Source organism: Carlito syrichta, unplaced genomic scaffold, assembly GCF_000164805.1.
Source record: "Carlito syrichta isolate Samal-C Ts95f unplaced genomic scaffold, Tarsius_syrichta-2.0.1 Scaffold309324, whole genome shotgun sequence".
NCBI lineage: Eukaryota > Metazoa > Chordata > Mammalia > Primates > Tarsiidae > Carlito > Carlito syrichta.
Genome location: NW_007253420.1, coordinates 260,995 through 280,314, shown reverse-complemented (window position 1 = coordinate 280,314; position 19,320 = coordinate 260,995). Strand labels below are relative to the sequence as shown.

The following is a 19,320-nucleotide window of genomic DNA, read 5'->3' as shown; positions in this document are numbered from 1 at the left end:
CTTTGGGGATTTAGTAAAAGTATCCCATTTTATATTTTATGGCATGATAGAGTTTTGTGTAAAGAAATGTTTCCAAGAGACCTCATTCACCTGACTTGGAAAGAAATTCAGCTGCAAAATATAGCACCTGCATATCAAAAATAAAATTAGTAATCATACCACTTGATGCAATGTTTAGAAAAAATAGACAATTATAATCCAACCAGAAGCTTCTGTAGGCAGTATTATCATGCAATTCTGACTTTACAATGACATGAAATTTTAAATGACAACTGTGCTCAATCAGGGAGCAGCAAACCCAGGCCAAGTTTAAATTTAGTAACACTGAAAATAACCTTCTCCGTAGCGGATTCTGTATGAATTACAGGTGACCAATCACTTGTTTTTCTGTTCTGTTTAGAGATCTCCGGGTACTCACTGACTTCAGCTGTGGTATCTGCTCCACAGTATTGTTGGAGGCGTCTCCTTGGCCATCTTAAAACCCTTGGAAATTACAGAGAGAATCCACCCTGTCAATTCTTTTGAAAGTCTCATCATATAAGTTGAACACCTTCTGAATGAGCACAAAGATTTGAAGGTAAGTGAATTTGGGGTATAACTCACATTTTACTATAAGTTAAATATATCAAAATTGAATAATATTTTAATAAAATATTTAAAAATAGTAAAATTTTTAAAAATCCACCTTCATAGCAAAAAAGGGAAATAAATAAAGCACCATGTTTAAAAGTTGTTATAGATCATGTAAATGTAAGTATGAGAAAGACAGTGAAAATGTTGATATTTGATTATCAGTTTTACACCAAAAAGTATGACATATTGTGATTCTTAAAGTTTAATATGCATTTGAGTCACATGAAAGCAAGGGGGTAGTCTTTAAAATGCTAATTCCTAGGCATATTTCCAGAAACTTAGATCCTCTAGGGCTGAGATATGTCCCAGTATCTGTATTTTTGCATTTACCCACCACCAGGTGATCCTGACGGAAGTGTGTCTTGGGCCTTTGAGAAACACACACAATGGCCTTCAATTAATCTGCTTTTCATTTCCAGACTTTATATTAAACTTGTCCTGTTATGTTGTTTGCTTCTTTTAGTCATTAGAATGAATCAGGAAGGGGTAATTCTAGCACAGAGGAGCTAAATGTGTGTTCCCTTTTGGACAGCCCTAATTATTGATGTTCATTAATATTCCTTTTTAAAGTTCACAATGATGAGTTGACTCTCAGGGGTCACTACTTCTCTTTTAGAGGGCTAGCTCTGTCACTGCTACCTTTCACTGTCACTCGTTTCCATGTCATATTTTGATTTATTCAGATGTTTAAGATTATTGGATCTAACTATGAGAAATATCTAGAACATGAAAATCATGAGGATTACTAAGGTTGGCTAAGCATTTCTACATTGTGTGATTGTATCCTTTTTCCTCATTTTGAAAACTAAGGGAAAAGCCTTAGATTTCAAAAGAACACATCTGCTTACTATGTTTGTGCTTCTCTGTTTTTCTTGGCAGATAATAGCTTATAAGATGTGCAATATATTTATGGCAATTTATTTATGGCAGATTACATGTACATGTACTGAACATCACCTTATCATATTTCTATTTCCTGTCTGTCATTTGGCAACTTCGTTTTTATCATTTGCAATTTTAAGTTTATACAATATTTGATTTTTTTATTCCAGTGAAAGAAAGGATTAGTTAGGTACATATTTAGATCTTAAATTGTAATTAATTGTTTAAAGTTTCAATGTGATATAGCTTTTATAGTAAAGAATGAAGTTTTCGATAAAAAGCCTTTGATTTACTTTCAGACTTGTAGATATTTTTGTCTCTCTCTTCATTAGTCTTTGTCTGCACTTTTTTATGTTGTGTAGAATTTCTTGTCCATAAAATATCAAAAGGCAAAAATAAACCCTTCATCAAAAAGAAGTACATCCCTGTAGTGCCAATTAGCTACACATATTTTCTATTAGTATTACACATAGAAAACTGAATGTGGTCAAATGCATAAAACAAGGCAGCGTTCTGTTCAAGTATTCAAAATAAAAATTTACAGAATCGGATTAGCTGTAATAATGAAGTTTCATAGGCACCTGTTACCAGAATTGTTCTCAGTATTAACAGAGCCAAACATGAACACAAAATCCCCAAATCTGTAGTGTACAAGTGTATCATTGAATAAAGTCTCCAAATAAAATCTAATAAGCTTTTAGTACAAATTTTCTGTAATATTTCTATTTCAGAAAAATGTAGAAATTACTCTTACCGCCTCTCTCTGTATCTCTTTCTTTCTTTTTCTTTTTTGTTAATTTATCTTTTTCTGTAAAAGGAGCAGGTGAAGAGGAAATGGAGTTGTGTCCTCAAGAGAATCATATTCATTATCATTGGCATATTTATCAGACTATGTTTTTAAATTGTAGTTCCCAAAAGAAAAGTTACAATGTGGTCTCAGAGAACCAGAGTGAGGCAGTCTCAACGCTTAGGAAATAATACATACAAAAAAAGGAATAAATTACAGAAACTTTCTAGACTCATAAAAGCATAAAGTTTTAGAGCAGAAATGGGCCATTGAGATGTTCTAGTCTGATCCCCTCATGTGTAACAGCATTTTGTCTTTCAACTCTGCCCTATAGAAGTCTAACACAAAGAGCAGCACACAACAATCTGGTCAGGCATAACTTATCATCACAGAGAAACTAAGCATGTGGTTTTAAATAATGATTTATTGAGTAAGAAAAGTAAGAGGAATTTCCCTCCAAGAGGAAGATTCCCAAAGTGAGAAAAGTGCCTCAGTATTATAAATGTAATTGAATTTAAAACTATTTTTTAATTGAATTTTAAAACTATTATTTTAGTTGTCAGTGGATGACCTTTCATATCATTAATCTGGAAATGAAAACAAAGTTTAGGGATTTATTTATTTTTGTCTTTATTTTTTGTTTGTTTGTTTTGAGTCAGGGCCTCACCCTGTCACCCAGACTGGAGTACAGTGGCAGGATCTTAGCTTACCTCAGCCTCGACCTGCAGGGCTCAGGTGATCCTTCCACTTCAGGTTCCTGAGTTGCTAGGACTACAGGTGCCTGCCACCACATCCAGCTAATTTTTTTGATATTTTTCATAGAGATGAACTTCTACTAAGTTGACCAATTACAGAAGTGAGTCACTGTGCACAGCCATGTTTAGGTTTAGTTCGGGGTTAGTCAGGTTTATCTGAAAATCTAATATTGTGAAAAAAAAAACAACCAAAAGCAAGATACAGCTTTAGAGCAGCAGAGTCATCAGGACCATCAGCATAGAAAATAATAGATGAAATATGTTAAAGTTCTCGTGAGCCTCGATGTAATTATGAAAGAGTGTAATAATGAAATCTGTGAGATACACAAAAAGATTAAAATGTGTTGATTATTCTCACTAAGAAGTTAGAACATCATTAACATTTATAGAGTAAAAATACAGTTATTGATATGGAGAGATGTTCATAATACACATAAATGAAAATAAGAATTTATAAAACCGTATTATGATGGGGTCCCATTTTTATTTTTTAAAACCTACAGATTCATATGTAGAAAATTGCAATAAATCAAAATATTCTTTAATTAGAATAATAGATAGTTATCCTCAATTGATAAAATTAATTGATATTGCTTGCCTCTCGGGTTTTTTTTCCTAAAGTATGTTTTATTAATGTAGCTTTAAAAAATTTCTAAAGATCTGATAAAGTATTAATTATTTAGAAAATTCACTTTTGTAGAACTATAAGAAAATCCTGTCTGTGGTTCTTTAAAAGAGACTTAAAGCAAAGCTCTTCTGTCATAGAGTATTAAACTTAAACTTGAGTATGAGAATAGTACATCCAATTAAACAAAAATAAGTTTTAGATGTAACTCTTCATTTGTGGAGTATTATAGTGGGATAAAATTCTTCATTTTGTCTTCTTCATTGAACATTGATAATTTCAAATTATGGCAATTAGTTCCTTGAAAAGATTTTTTTTATTTCTTGTACCAAATAATTCCAGTGTGCTTTAAAGAATTTTCTCACTATAGTGGTTTGTTCCCTTCAGAGGATAATTTTATATGTTTGGTAAAAATAGTGTTAACATGTCTTTGTTCTGTAAATCTCTAGTGTAACATACGGTTAGTCTCACCATTATTACTACCAGCTGCAGTTGGCCTATGATTTCGTTCATTCTGTCTGAATCCAAAGTAATTAGCTGTTTAGTTTAATGACAATATTTGTTAATGGGTTTTTAGGGCCAAATTCTGCGGTCTGCGAGTGGGTGGTATATTTGAAGATAAAATCTGGCCCTTATGTTTTAAGCATAAGCTGTATAATTTTATTTCAAAATGATGGTTTAGAGAATGTGGGGTAAGAAAACTAAATCTGCATTTGTCTGAAGTTTCTCCTTTTCAAGAAACAGAAAATAAAAATGACAATGTACGTAGATGAACAGCAAACCCACTGCAAGTTCTCTGGTATCACTCTCCTGTATGTGTTATCCCATAGTTAGAATATGGAATTCAATGATAATTATCCAACAGATGTTAGGTGTATGTGATGGGACATGCACTGAGTTTTTCAGTGCAGTGCAACAGTTTTGATCATTGTATTTTTTAAGGACTTGGTGAAGTGGAAAGAACTCTTGCCTGGAAATCACTGGGGTTCAAAGTCTGACTCAGCCTCCTTCTAGTGGCCTGACCTTGAGAAAATCTCTTTACCTTTCTCTGTACCTCAGTTTCTTCATCCTATGCCGGAGACCAACTCCAGCCGGGTTCAGGGTACCCCAAAGGTGGAGATGGCATCGGCGATTGCGGGGAAGAAGAGAGAAAGAGAGAGAGAGAGAAAGAAAGAGACTGGACTCCGGTCTAGTGCAGAAGTGATGTGTGTGTTTTATTGGGAATTACAACGGGTCTTTTATACACAAAGTCAGATGTGGGAGGGGCGTCCCCCACCCACCAGAAACCTTAACCCATGAAAACTTAATCAATGATTGCCTTTAAACCCTTTTCATATGATAATCTTAAAATCCCATAACAAAGGATATCCTAATCCATGACGGACATATTCTATAAACCTTTTTCATCCTAAGCTGATTGATTTATGCCAAGTTAAACAATTCTATAGAAGCTTAAGTATTTACTTTACAAACGAAAGTGGCCCATCCCAGAATGTTTGGAATGTGGCCCAGTCCAAAGTTCACAGTGGGCTACCTGCAAGTAACCCAGCCGCATTCTTTCAACAAAATGACTGTCTTCTAAAACTATATTCTACATTTACACCTTCAATAAATCCTAAGATCATGACCCAGAAGCCTGTGACCAATACTAAGGCTCTTAGATGTGACACGAGTTTGAATTACAAGTTGTATGAAAGCCAAAACTGCAGTTTGTGGAAGAATGGGAGCAATGAGTTTCTAAAGTTAGCTTGTTCGTCCCAGTCTCAGAATTATTTATGTTTTGAGTTCACAGGAGCTTAATCTGGTTAGTGCTGGGTAGAAAGGGGAAAGAAATGGGGTCAAATAGCTCCCGAACACATCCTAGTGGTCTCAGGGTCAATGGCCCTTCCTGATCCCTAACACTCAGTGGGCCTCCATGGCTGGCTCCCAACAATCCTAAAATGAGCCTTTACACCAGATGATTCTAGTGGTGCTTTTCAGTCCTAGAATTATAACTCTGACTTGCTTTAAAAGAGAACTATCAGGAATTCACAAGGATAGCAAGAAGCAATGGTTAGAACACCCTGAGCAAACACAGCATGGAATCTACTAAAAGGTGCTTTGGAGAAATTTTGGCCTTAAGAACTTCCCTTCAATTCTTCATGACTTTTATCCTGGAGAGGAATTTGAAGGGTTTTATGTAGAAGAAACCATGGACTACTCTAATAGAAGTTTTCTATGAGACAGATTTTAACGAAGCTTGAAAAATACAAAAGCTAGTAGCAGTTGAGATATCCAACAATGCATAGGAAGCCATGGCAGATAATGAATTCACCACCATTATGGGTGCCAAGGGTTTTATGTCCTGGCAGTCTGCCCTTCAATATGAAAGACTAGAGATACATATTCTGAACATACAGGAACTTGGGCAATATTGCTAACATGAGCCCTTCTGAAACAACTATTAGAGGATCAACTCTATCCAACCAACAAGTAACTGTAGAAACTAGGGCAGGCTGGGTATGGTGGCTCATGCATATAACCCCAGCACTTTGAGAGGCCAAGGCAGGAAGATTACTTGAGCTCAGGAGTTCGTGACCAACCTGGGCAACATAGCGAAACCTAAGATCTACAAAAACAATATCCAGGCATATCGCTGCATGCCTGTAATCCTAGCTATTCAGGAGGCTGAGGTGGAAGAATCACCTGAGCTCAAGAGATTGAAGCTGCGGTGAGCAATGATCATGCCACTGCACTCTAGCCTGGGCAACAGAGTGAGACTCCAACTGAAAAAGACAAAGAAAACAACTACTGCAAACCAATTGATTGCGAGCATTGAATATATTTAACTCTAGAACTAAATTGAAAAGTAAATATGAAGATGAGAGTGGCAGAATAGAACATGAAAATATAATGTCCTGACAATGCAGAACTAAAACTAATCAAAATTAGAAAGACACACCAGAAAGAAGTTGGTACATACAGTAAGCTAGCTGATCCATATAAAGACATACATTCTCTTCACTAAAACAAAATATTTTCACAAATATTTTGCAAAACCCAGTTCTAAGATTCTAAGTGCACACAAGTGTATAATCAAAACAAGATAATTCAAACCTTAGAAAATGCCAAGATAGGCAAAGGTATGCTAAGAAAATGCAACTAAATAAATTAGAGACTAAAACCTTAATATCAGGAAAGGTGAAAGTTAGCACCCAAGAGCTTGGACTAACAGAAAAGAGGGACTCTGTCATGAATGCTGGTGGGCATAACACATAATGAAGGTCTGTGATCATGGAGAGAGGACAGTGTTCAGTGCTATCAAGGAAGTTTGTTCAGTAAATAAACATAACTTCTAAAACATCTCAAGAAATAGAAATAGGTCATTTCTAGGTGATTGACTACATAGAAAAAGCCATCATCTGTATTACAGGGCAAAACATTTATACTGAAATTTATTTCTGAGACAAAGTATTTCTATATTAAAGATAATCAAGACTACCTAGTAACCAAAAACTAAGTACTTGACTAATCACAACACTTTTCTCATTATTAGCTAAAAGAGGTTTCAAGATGCTTCTCCTTTTAAAAGGAAAGAAAGCCAGCTTCCACTAAGGCTATAAATACATGCATGAAACTTTTTTGATTTGAAGAAAAGTGGAAGGTTTGGTCTCCCCCTACCCCAAACAGGTATTCTTAACAGCAGGATATAATTTCAGAGTGTTTGTAGTCAAGTGGCTTCTGCTGAGCAAAAATTCTTGTTCAATTTAGGAATGCAGATGATAATAATTTTCCTATTCTCCTCACAGCAGGTTCCTTGCCTTCATTTTACAGATGCCTAAGTTCAGTTAGAAGCAAGTAGTAACTTCAGTTCCAGGTAACTCATTCTTCAAACACAGTCCCATTAACTCCCCTTAGTTATCATACAAAGTCGCTTAGCTTCACAAGTGAAATGGAATGCAATTGAATTGCTTTTCTAATGTAATAACTATTTGTAATAAATGCAAAATGGTTTATGATGGCAAACTTTGTAGAGCATGAAAAATTATGAGAGAAAAAAAGCTGATTTTTTTCTAACCTAAAATTATGAAGGAATGTCATGTATGTTGGCATGGGATGCTCTTACTAAAATGTAAAGATACAAAATATAGAAATTTAATACATTGGCCCCATTACATATTAACTTAGCAAAAAAATTTAAATCAAGCTATTATATTTTATAGTAGCATTTTTCCTAGATAGTACATTCTTTCTAATTTACATACATTTTCTCCAGTTTAATTTCTTTCTCTCTATTATGTATCAATCATGTGGTCCAAAATTTCCTTGCATTGTTTGAAAATGTAAAGATTGCTTAAACACTGTATTTTGTCTGCTGATATAAAAGTAATCATAGCTGTATCAACCACATATGACATTAAAGCAGGTCACTAAGACATTGGTCTTTTCCATTGACTAAGTAAATTCAAGATGACAGCTTTCTCAAGTTGGCTAAGATCAAACAGAGGAAATAAGTGCCATAGTCAGTCTTATAGCCACAGACTATTCTCTCTCCATTTCTTGCTCTAGTAGTCACTTTACTCTTCCTTAGTTACCCTTTCTCCATGAGTGGGGTACATCCACTCTGTTGCTCTTCCTCCATGAGTGGGGTGCTATGCATCATTGCTCTTCCTTTATGAGTAAGGCATGTCCACCCTGTTGCTTTCTTTTTATATAGAGTTCATACACACCATTTCTCTTCCTCCATGAGTAGGGCGTGTATACCCTGTTGCTCTTCCTCCATGAGTAGGGTGCATACGCACCGTCGTTCTTTCTCCATGAGTAGGCTGCAAAGGCACTGCTGCTCTTCCTCCATGAGTAGGGCACATCAACCTTGTTGCTCTTCCTCCATGAATAGGGTTCATGCACACCATTGCTCTTCCTCCATAAGTAGGGCACGTATGCCCCATTGCTCTTCCTCCATGAACGGGATGCATATGCACTATTGCTCTTCCTCCATGAGTAGGGCACATCCATCCCACTGCTCTTCCTCCATGAGTAGGGTGTGTAGCCCCATTGCTCTCTCTCCGTGAGAAGGACTCCTACACACCATTGCTCTTCCTTTATGAGTAAGGTATTTCCACCTTGTTTCTCTTCCTCCGTAAGTCAGGCACATCTACCCCATTGCTCTTCCTCCATGAGTAGGCTGTGTCTGCCCCACTGCTCTTCCTCTATGAGTTGGGTGCATCCACCTCTTTACTATTCCTCCATGAGTAGGGTGATTTCACTCCATTGCTCTTCCTCCATGAATGTGGCACATATGCACCATTGGTCTCCCTCCATGAATTAGATGCATCTGCCCCATTGCTTTTCCTCCATGAGTAGGGTGTGTCTGCCCCATTGCTCTCCCTCCATGAGTTGGGTGCATCTGCCTCATTGTTCTTCCTCTATGAGTTAAACACATCTGCCCCACTGCTCTTACTCCTTGAGTTGGGCATGTCTGCCCCACCTCTCTTCCTCCATGGATTGGGCACATATACACCATTTTTCTCTCTCCACGAGTTGGATGCCTCCAATCATGTCTTCCTTCATGAGTTGGGTACATCCACCCCATTGCTCTTACTCCATGAGTTGGGCATATATGCCCCATTGCACTTTCTCCATGAGTTGGGTGCATCTGCCCTGTCACTCTTCCTTCATGAGTCAGGAGCATCTACCCCATTGCTCTTCCTCCATGTGTCAGGTGTGTCCACCCTGTTGCTCTTCTTTCATTAGTAGGGTACACATGCACCTTTCCTTGTATTCCATGAGTACGTGCATAGCCTCATTGCTGTTCCTTCATGAGCATCTGGCAGATGCTTTTCTATGTCCAGTTTAGGTGTCTTAAAATCAGAATATGTGAATTAGTTTTGAAGGGTGAAGTCATTATTAGGGACTATTGCACACTTTTTCTTTGTGTATGGTCAGCTTCTCTACATTGATGTTCGTTCCTGAGACACTTACCTTAAGGTTTTTCCAAATTAAGGCAATCAACTGCATGTGTTTACCAAACTTTTAGCCTTAGTGTTTTTGCTTGGTTTTATTACAGGTGGTCTAATTAACCAGTAATGCTGTGGGATTTTCAAAGGGGTTGAACAATGAAGAATAATAAATTTAAGTTTATTTCTTTTTTTCTGATACTTTAGAACTCATGGAGGAACTTTTAATTATTATAGTATCAGTGTAACTATAATCGTTGTCTTTTAAACAATGCCTAATTTGATTTTAAACAATGCCTAATTAGTTTACAAAGATTCAAACATGAAGTAATCAAACATCAGAATATGTTAACTTTTAGAGTTAACCTGGATTCTGAAAGTATCTCATTATGGAACTCATTTTGCTTGATTATCATTAAAAAATGAAGACCAAACTCTATATTTGAATACATATGTTAAGAAAAATAATATATAATCATCCTTAATTTAGTTAATGTTGTGATGCCACTTCAATAGTGATTTTCATGCTGATTACCATGCATATGTAACCACCAATGCTGTAGAATTGCAGTCTGATTAAGCTGGAAGTAATCCCAGAAATTCTAGTCCAACTACCTTTACTTTGTATGAAAACAGAGTTTCAGAGAGGATAAGTAATTTGTGAAGGTTAGATGGTGTTTGCAGATCTCAGAAGCCAGTTAGTGGCAGAACTGGGATAGAAACCCATTCTTTTAAATCCCAACCCAGTATTTTTTTTTTTAATACTTCACTCTACTTGAGTTTTTTTATTGTCTATTGCCTAAGTAATAACTCGCTTAACATTAGGGAAAGTTGACCATATCTTTGAATTTCACAGAGTGATTCGTTTAGTGAGTGTGCCTAAGCTCTCAGAAATGACCTTACTTCACCTTAACCTCTTCAGCACTCCTAAAATGTGACATTAAAAAAAAAATGAGAACAAGCCTTGGAAATTTTTTCCTTTGAAAAATAAATGAAATGTGCATGAAGCTATGAAATTATTTATCAATTAATTAATGTATATGGCACAAATGGAACACAACTGGATTGTTTGTCAATGAATTATGGAAGGAGAAAATTGTAAGTAGTAAAGTGCTGAGTTTAGCAAACAACTTAGTAACATCTGTGCCCTGGGTTCCTCCCAAGTCCCTGGGAAATGATACAGAGTCATGTGAAAGCTCTCTGAACCCTCATAAGGGAAAATTATATAACTCACTGGAAAGTTTCAGTAGATTTAATAGAGCAGAGAGGTAATATATTCAAAGCACAAAGCAAAGTATAAAGACTGTCTGCTAAGCCTAGGGAGTTTCATATGCAAAAAAAATTAAGCAATTAAAGCAATATCAATTTATTTTCAAAGACAGTTCTCAGTTTAAGCATTTTAATACATCATAAAATATTTTACATTTGGTTCTCACAAATGGATTCTAAATTTTCTTGAAATGAAGGATATAACCGTAGCTTTATGTAATGGTAAAATGGAGTTTCTCATTGCACAGATTAGAACTTTCATGTGTGTTCACAGGCATACCATTTATTAAACCAATATAATTGAAATTTTAAGTAAATTTTAAAATATGGGTAACATTAGGTACAGGGCTCTGAATGATTGATATGAATAATTATGAAAAACTGCTTTCAGCACCCAGAGTCCAGGAGACTTAATGACCACTTTGCAAACTTTGAAGGTTTTGATGGTTTTCTCTGGTAATGAATAAAGTAGAAAAATAAATAATTCACCCAGCTTCTATTTCTGTTATTGTACGCTTGTAAATCCGACACGACTAAGAAGCTAAAAACTGAGTCTTCTATCTGTTCCAGTATGCATGACACTGTTCAATTAAAGTCTTCTATTAATAAATAAAGTTAATTGAAAATTATAATTTAAAACTACATCTGGTTCTTCTTAATGGGATGGCTAATTGTTAGCATTCTAGCATTAGGCATTTTAGACTAATTGTTTGTTATTTTCAGTAATAACCAAAAACGATGCTTGAGAAAATGCGACGCTAATATATTTCAGATCACCAATGAAAGAAAAACTGTGAAAATGGCTAATTTATGCTTCTTTGTGATTGATGGAATTCATTTTGTGTGAAGTCCATGTGATGTCTTTGCAAATGCTCATCCCTCTCCTGCCTCCTCCATGAATATGTATGTGATTTAGAAGGCAACAGCATTTTGTGCATATTCTTTCCCCCAAAGGAACATCTTTTTTTTCGTTTTTAATCACTTCATAGATGAATAGTCCTCTGATCAACAAGGGGATAACTGGGCCACTCATCCCCTCTGTGTAAACCTATATGGTCCAAGAGTGTTGTAGCTTCCCTCTTGGGCCAAATAAAATTGAATCTACCTTTCCCTTTCATTGTCTTTTCACACATTATGTAAATTGGTAAGAATAAAATTAATGTGATTGGAAGTACAACTTGACAGACAATATGATGTAATACAATATCTAATATTTAGGAGGTAGCAATCGTGCCTTGGGGCATCACATGTGTTGTGAATGAGTGTTTGCATTTCCACATTTGTGTCTGGAGTTTGGACTTGCATAATAAATTACTCACTATGGAAAGTAGAATTGTTATTAAAACAATCTACTTACCACTCTAAAGGTAACAAAGAAATGCCAAGTACAATTTCAATGTATTTAAGGAAGTAATGTACAGAGACATAAGAAGTCAGATTGCACAAAAGTTAATACTAAATATAAATTTCTATGTGAATTGACAGGGCAATCACAAATTCTCCTATATTTTATATGTAAATAAGTTCAGTGCATGCAGAAACTTAGGCCAAAAAAAAGTACAAAAAAGTTTTATCGGTGTCTTGACGGCTAGCGTATATTTCCCAGTGATTTAGGCTTTGTATGGAGGAAATTAGGTGTTTGATTCTTAACAAGGATAAAATAACACAACTCTAAGACTAAACCTAATCACAGTGTGACTTTCCCATTTCTGTAGGGTAGGCTGTTTAAATCACAATTCATCAGGAAACCACTTTTTTCCCCAAAAAACTTCAAACCTACTAATGGGCTGAGTAGCCTTTCAACTAAGTTTTTCTCTTTTCCAAAATAAGTAAAGTTTTTAACATTGAGGTTATGAATGCTGTCTAGTTTATGAAGTAAATTATTTATATCAATATATATTTGTGTAAATATAAAAGAAATTTGTCACTGAAGCCAGAACTACTTAGATGTTCATGTAATGAAATGGATATGTTCTTTTTTATTTTGTTTTGCACTGTGGCTTTGAAAGTCGTCACTTATGGGAAGTGAAATATGGAACAATGTATACCACTTAATGTTTTGTTATTGTTGTTGTTCTTGTTGTTGTTGTTGTTGAGTCGAAATCTCACTCCGTCGCCCAGGCTGGAGTGCAGTGGCACGCTCATGGTCACCACGGACTCGACCTGCTGGGCTCCAGCGATCCTTCTTTCTCAGCCTCCCAAGTAGCTGAAACTACAGGCACGTACTACCATGCCCAACTAATTTTTTATTTATTGTAGAGACAAGGTCTCACCAAGTTGCCTGGGCTAGTCTTGAACCTGCAGGCTCAGGGAATCCACTCACCTCGATCTCCCAAAGTGCTGGCTTAGCCACCAAGCCCGGCCACCACTTAATGTTTACTGGACTCATACAGTAAGATAACTTAAATATGTTGGCTAACCTTAAACTTATTTTAATGCAGTGAGGGTCAGGAAAGAAAGTCTCATTTTTTCCAGGTTAGGGGTATAGCCATCAGCGACTGAGTTTTCTTATGACTTACAAGGTGGTATAGAACAGTCATTAAGAATAGGAGCCTTGAATTAGATGACCTAAATTCAAGTCCCCAGTTCTGTTACTCACAGGTTGGTGACTTTGAAAGCCATCAATTTGCTAAGTCTCAATTTCCTCATAGGTAAGATGCAGATGATAATAGTGCCAACATCTTAGGACTACTGAAGCTAAAAGAGATTGTTGATGTAAAGCATGTTATAAAGCTCAGTAGACACAGATTACACTTCATTTCAACTATTCCATATGGCCTTTTGTTTTCTCAAAAGTGAAATCTTGTCATGCAGACTCTGAACCCTGACTATTCCTTCATTTTCACTGTTTCCATTAACTAGAAAATGAAGAAACTATAAATATATAACTTCATATAATTATACAACTATGTATGCCTAGTCTACAGATACGCATGTAGAGTGTTGTGGGCATATTGAAGTAAGATTGTTTAACAGAATACTTTTATAGGATAATAAGTGCTTTTAATGTGAAGCTTTGGAACAGGATTTAAACAGCAGTCTAATGGCTTTGTCATCATAACCACATGAAAGGTCTGGCAAGATATGTAAATATGTGTATATGGGTATGACTGGCAAGTCCTTTGAGTTGAAATTGAACCCGCCCAACAAGTTGTTTCATCAAAACATTGCCTGAAAATGTGTGTATGTTACTGCATGGCGGTGGGCTTTCCAGCTAAGCCTGTTAGTGAAAGGAAGAATGCGGCCACTTTGAAGAGTAGAGCCAAAGATTCTGTCCCTCCAGATTGTTGAGCAACTGAGACCAGCGAGTCGTGCTTAGCTGACACCGGACTTAGCTCATAATCATGAAAAGAGCTTCGTGAAGAAGCAACTGAGGTCAGTGCGACAGCACCACCAGAAAAATACAGCCACCCAAAACACCCAAGCCTTCTTCCCATCCTTGTTTGCCCCAAGGGCTTTCACCTACTCTGGGCAGCCACACAGTCTCTCTTCAAATAAAACCATGCAAGCCACTGAATTCAGAAAAGTATTCTTTAGAAACACTGCATGTTCAGGTTTTTCTGTTTGTTTTGGGTTTTGTTGCTGTTGTTGTTGTTGCTGTCTCTTAAAAGGGAAGATGACTCTTTTCTCTATGTCTGAGTTTCATTTTCTGAAGGTTTTCTGAGTCAGAATAAAAAGTTTACCAGAAGCCATTTTGACTGAAAAAACTAGGCTGGCTACACACATTAGCTCATTCTGTAGTTCACTTTTGTCAGCTCCCAGAATATAATAAGATAATGATATTGGATTAGAGGAAGTAAGTGTGTCCATATGTGTGTCTGCTGTTGTGGAAACATGTTGGTGAGTGGCATTGCCCTTCTGGCAAAGATTAAAAGTATCATTGGAATGTGTCCTGATCAGCATCAATGGAGATTATTTGTTCATTACTCTGGGCCCAGAGTATAAAAAAGAAAAAGAAAAAATTGCAGCCTGCATCATAGCTGAAGGTACATACATTTATGATGGGTTGGTTTTGTTTGTGCATTGTTGCATTGGGCTTTGCCAGATTGCTATGAAGAGACTGCTGCACGTTAACAAGTCGCAGGGCTGCATGAATGATTTGATTTCCTCCAGGGTCTCGCCAGTGCATTCAGCTTTATTTGTTAACCTACCAGAACATTATTTATTAATGAGTTCTTCATGCTTTATTAAGTCTAATGTCAAAACACCTCTCTGGGACCCTGCTAGGCATGTTTGCTCTTGTGGTAAGGTCTTCCAAAGAAATGAAAAATTATGCAACAGAGCTCCGGTTAAGACCCAACAGATACCAGTTCAATTGTTCCTGATCCTCTCAGAGGGTATTTCTGAATCTTTGTGAAAGATCTGAATCTGATGCAGTGTGGAACTGAAATTAAACAATCCCCTCTTTCAAATGTTGATATCAGACCCCTCCAAAATCAACCGAAGGAGAAGGATGGACTCTTCACAAGGCCAAAGCTAACAAGTTCAACCTGAACGAGCACGTACAGATGCAGTCTACTGTGGTAGTGGGGTATAGACATAAGCAGACATCGAAGTGACCTGAGATTGGTAACAAAGTGAAATGACTAAGCACAACTGCATCATAAGGAGAATGGACTCAATTCTGAAATAGCCTGCCAAGGCTTCTGGGACTCAGCAGTAGGGAAGAGTGGGAAAGGAAGGGAAACCTCAATGACCAAGGAAGATAACCGGTAGCAAAAGGCATGAAACTGCCAGCTGAGGATGCTTCTGGCTTCATAGAGGAAGGGTGGGACTTGACAGGAGCCAAAAGGTCATGGCCATAAGGAAACCGAGGCAGCAAGAAACATCCAAGAGTAGGTGAATGTTGGCATCATGGTTCAAGGCATCATGACATGCTCATCAGTCACCTCAGGGAGAACCAGAAATAGAACTAGACAGGGTTTGGGGCCCCAGGCAAGAATGCTGGAGTCCTCTGTCCTGAGTTTTTATCAAAAAGCTGCAGGACAGAAACCAAGGTGTAAGAGAGGATAGAGTAAACACTGTAGCTCAGTGGTGTGGGCAAGTGTACAGGACCCTCTTCTGCCATAGGACACATGAGTGCTGTTGGTAGTAAAAGCCAACACAAGCCATGCAGGGACTAAAGCTGCGTCTGCCACTTCTTCTGGCCTCTAGGTCTTCACGTGCCAGGATTTGCTCCAGGGTTGGATGCATCAGTTATTCCTGTTTCGGGAACCTAGAGAAAACAGGCTTGGATATGGCATCTGCAGAGACAGTTGGTGTCTTCCAGTGTCTCAGTCTTGCTCTCTAACCTTTCTAACCTAAATTTCTCTATAGCACTCAACTCAGTGTTTAATTATGTAGATTTTTGTCACTGTCCTTTCTAATTGTTTCTGACATGTAGTTAAGTAGTAATTATCGAACTCTGATCATGTGCCAGACACAATTGGGAATAAAAATGTGTCTCTGTGTCAAATCTTGCAGGAAACCTATAGCAGAATACATGTACAAGTGTAATGCTATTATAAGTTTAAAAGTTGTCAAGGTCTTGAAAGATTTTTTTAAAAGACTGAAGAAGTGACATAGTTTGAAGGAGAGACTAGGGAAATGTGACAATTAAATGCAAAGTAGGATTCTGAATTCGATCTTGGAAGAGAAAAAGTTCATTGCTGGACAAAATTGGTGAAATAAAAATGAACTCTAAAGTTTAATGAAAACATTGTACCAGGTTTAATTTCTTCTTTTGATATTTGCATTATGAGTATATGAAATATTAACAATGGGAGAAGCTGGTTAAAGAGTATACTGGGAACTTTACAACTTCTCTGTAAGTCTAAATTTATTTCAATGTAAAAATTTAAGAAGTGATATATGCTATAGGGAAGATGCAGATGAATATCATTAGATGTTATGAGGGGAAAAAAATAACTCCAGTTGACAAGATGAAACAAAGCTTCATAGAGAGGCAGAATGATTCCAAGGATGAGATGAGACATTTCTTGCGAAGAAAAAGCAGAGAATAAAGGCAGAAAAACAGGGAAAGGGGAAACTTTTATGGGGAGGAAAGCAGAATAGGTAAAATGAAGAGCATTGTAGCCCGTGAGGAAGGACTGAAGATGCAATTTATGGGCAAATAAAGAGATGGGAATGTGTGTGGAACACGTGAGCAATGAGTAGATCATCCGATTTGCTGGCGTTCACCATAAGTGGGCCGGGGCTCAAAGATAGCTGGGGCTGTGGAGTTAAAACTGCAAACAATTTTGAGTTTCAGGGAAGGAGTGTACAGGCCTCTCCTATGCAGCAAGATATCCTGCTGTTTCACTAGGTTTCCCAGGAGATTTTGAGGACTTTAAAACTGGGACTGTACTTTGTGTTAAGATACCTGGGGGCAGGTGTGCAGGAGAAAATACACCAAATTGGAATGTTAAGAAGAAAAGGGAAAAGACTGCAGGGAATGCTTTAATCTGAAAGCCAGAAGACAAATGCTGCACCTGGGAGAGAGGCTAAAAGGATGTATGAACTAGGATGAAGGTTCTTACCTACTGCAACAGGTGAGGTAAGGGCATGGTAAACACAGGCAATAAAGTTAGTATTAACTTCTGTAGCTTAAATTTTTCAATAGAATAAAATGGAAAAAGATTTATTTGATGGAATTGCAAAAATAAACATGACTAAGTTAATTAGAAGACTATTAAAATGTCAAATAATATTGGGAATCCCCAGAATATATAAAAAGCATTTATGATCTAATTCACATCCTTGTTAACAGACAGTAATAAACTGCTACTGGCATTTTGTTTTCTCCATCAGGACTCATAGAATATGAATATTGACACCATGGTTTTAGGGTTCAAAGGAGGAGTAATAAATTAGGGAAGTGCCTATCAGGTAACCTCCTTGGGTCTCCTCCCACTGTGGGAGCTTTTCTGTCCTCTCAATAAACCCTGCTTTCTCACTTAAAAAAAACAAAAAAAGAGGTACCCATCACTCTGGGCAGTAAGCAGGAATAGAGCAGTGAAATACCAGCATCACCTGTATCCATGCATCTCCCAGGGAATGGCAGGAACTTGGAATATCCACCATGACCACACTCTGCAGGCCAGCTGGCCTCAGGGAAGCAGCCCCACGTTGTATCCTAGAGGGGAGACACCCTGTGGTGACTTCCTACTGACTCCCTGTCGATGTCTACTAAGGAGCCTGGGTGGAAGTGGGCAGCATGTCTGTTAGCAGGTACTCTGTTAATACAAAGCCCTCTGATGGGGACTGCAAGAAGTGGCTGCCGACCACACCCACTGCCACGCTTGAAAGATTTCACTCTGCTTGCCAGTTCTCACAAAATCATTCCAATGTGTGATAGTATGTCCTTCTGTCATATCCTCCATAAGGCTGCAAAACAATGTGTGGTGTGTAACATGTGCACATGCTACTTGAGGGTATATTCCCCATTCATGATGTTGTAGCCATTAGCAGTTACCTTACATGATCTTTCAATAATTCCGAAGTCTCAGCATCCAGAGTCTATTTTGAATTCTATTTGATTCTTCTCGCCTAGTTTGTTATGCCAAGTATTTTCTGTGCCACTATAGTATCAAAAATGGAAACAATTTTCCGGTCCTTCTATGTATTCCAGGAATCTATTAACGAAAGTTGGTCTTAACACATTTTTTCCTGACATATATAAATTTAAATACTTGTATCAGTAAATGAAGTCTTTATTTTAACAGAATATGGTATAATTTTAGGAAATATATTCATGAGACTCATTAAAAATTCCTGAAGTTACTAAAAAGAAGAAAATCATTTGTATAGGCTTCATGTAAAATATCTGTATAATTTTTGTCATTAATTTTATTATTTTGAAATGGCTTCTAGAATGAGTCATAGGAACCAACAGCTCCCTGGAAATCAAACTTGCAAATGAATCTGAGAATTAACTCACATAGTAGAAACTAGTATTAAGATTAAGAAATCTATATTGGCTACAACACTGGGTCAAATCTGAGGAAATAAAATGAAATGGGAATAAATGTCAAGTCCCATTTTCCAATTGAAAAAGAAGCTACATTGGGAGGAACTTGAAAAAAATCATACATAGCAGATTCTGGGCATTCATTTAATTATTAACTCAGTATGATTTAGAGATGTGATGCAATTGCCAAAAAAGGCTGATATGTCTTTAGATTCTATTTTTAATAAAAATATGCCCAGAACAAAGAACATGATGGCCTCTCTTATTCAAGGTTGGTCATACCTGCACCCATTCCTGAAATAGCACATTACATTTTGAAAGCACTGCTTAACTGAAGCGGAGGCAAAGTGTTTTCAGAGTAGCATACCTGGGAACATAAAAGGGCTGAAGGCCCTGAAGGAAATGCGAATATTTTGCCTAAGGAAATATGATATAGTGGAGAAAACTTCTTCAATATTTGAAGGCTGCCTTGGGAAATACAGATT

At 37.0% G+C, this 19,320-nt stretch overlaps 1 protein-coding gene across 1 annotated transcript in view; it reads left to right on the top strand.

Annotated features, from left to right (window-relative positions):
- The first annotated feature begins 508 nt into the window (after nt 1-508).
- Nucleotides 509-19,320, top strand: part of HS3ST5 (heparan sulfate-glucosamine 3-sulfotransferase 5) — a 165,114-nt gene continuing 146,302 nt past the window's right edge. The window contains exon 1 of the mRNA XM_008067167.1: nt 509-577. The gene's annotated coding sequence lies outside the window, so the exon portion shown is untranslated. The remainder of the gene's footprint in view (nt 578-19,320) is intronic.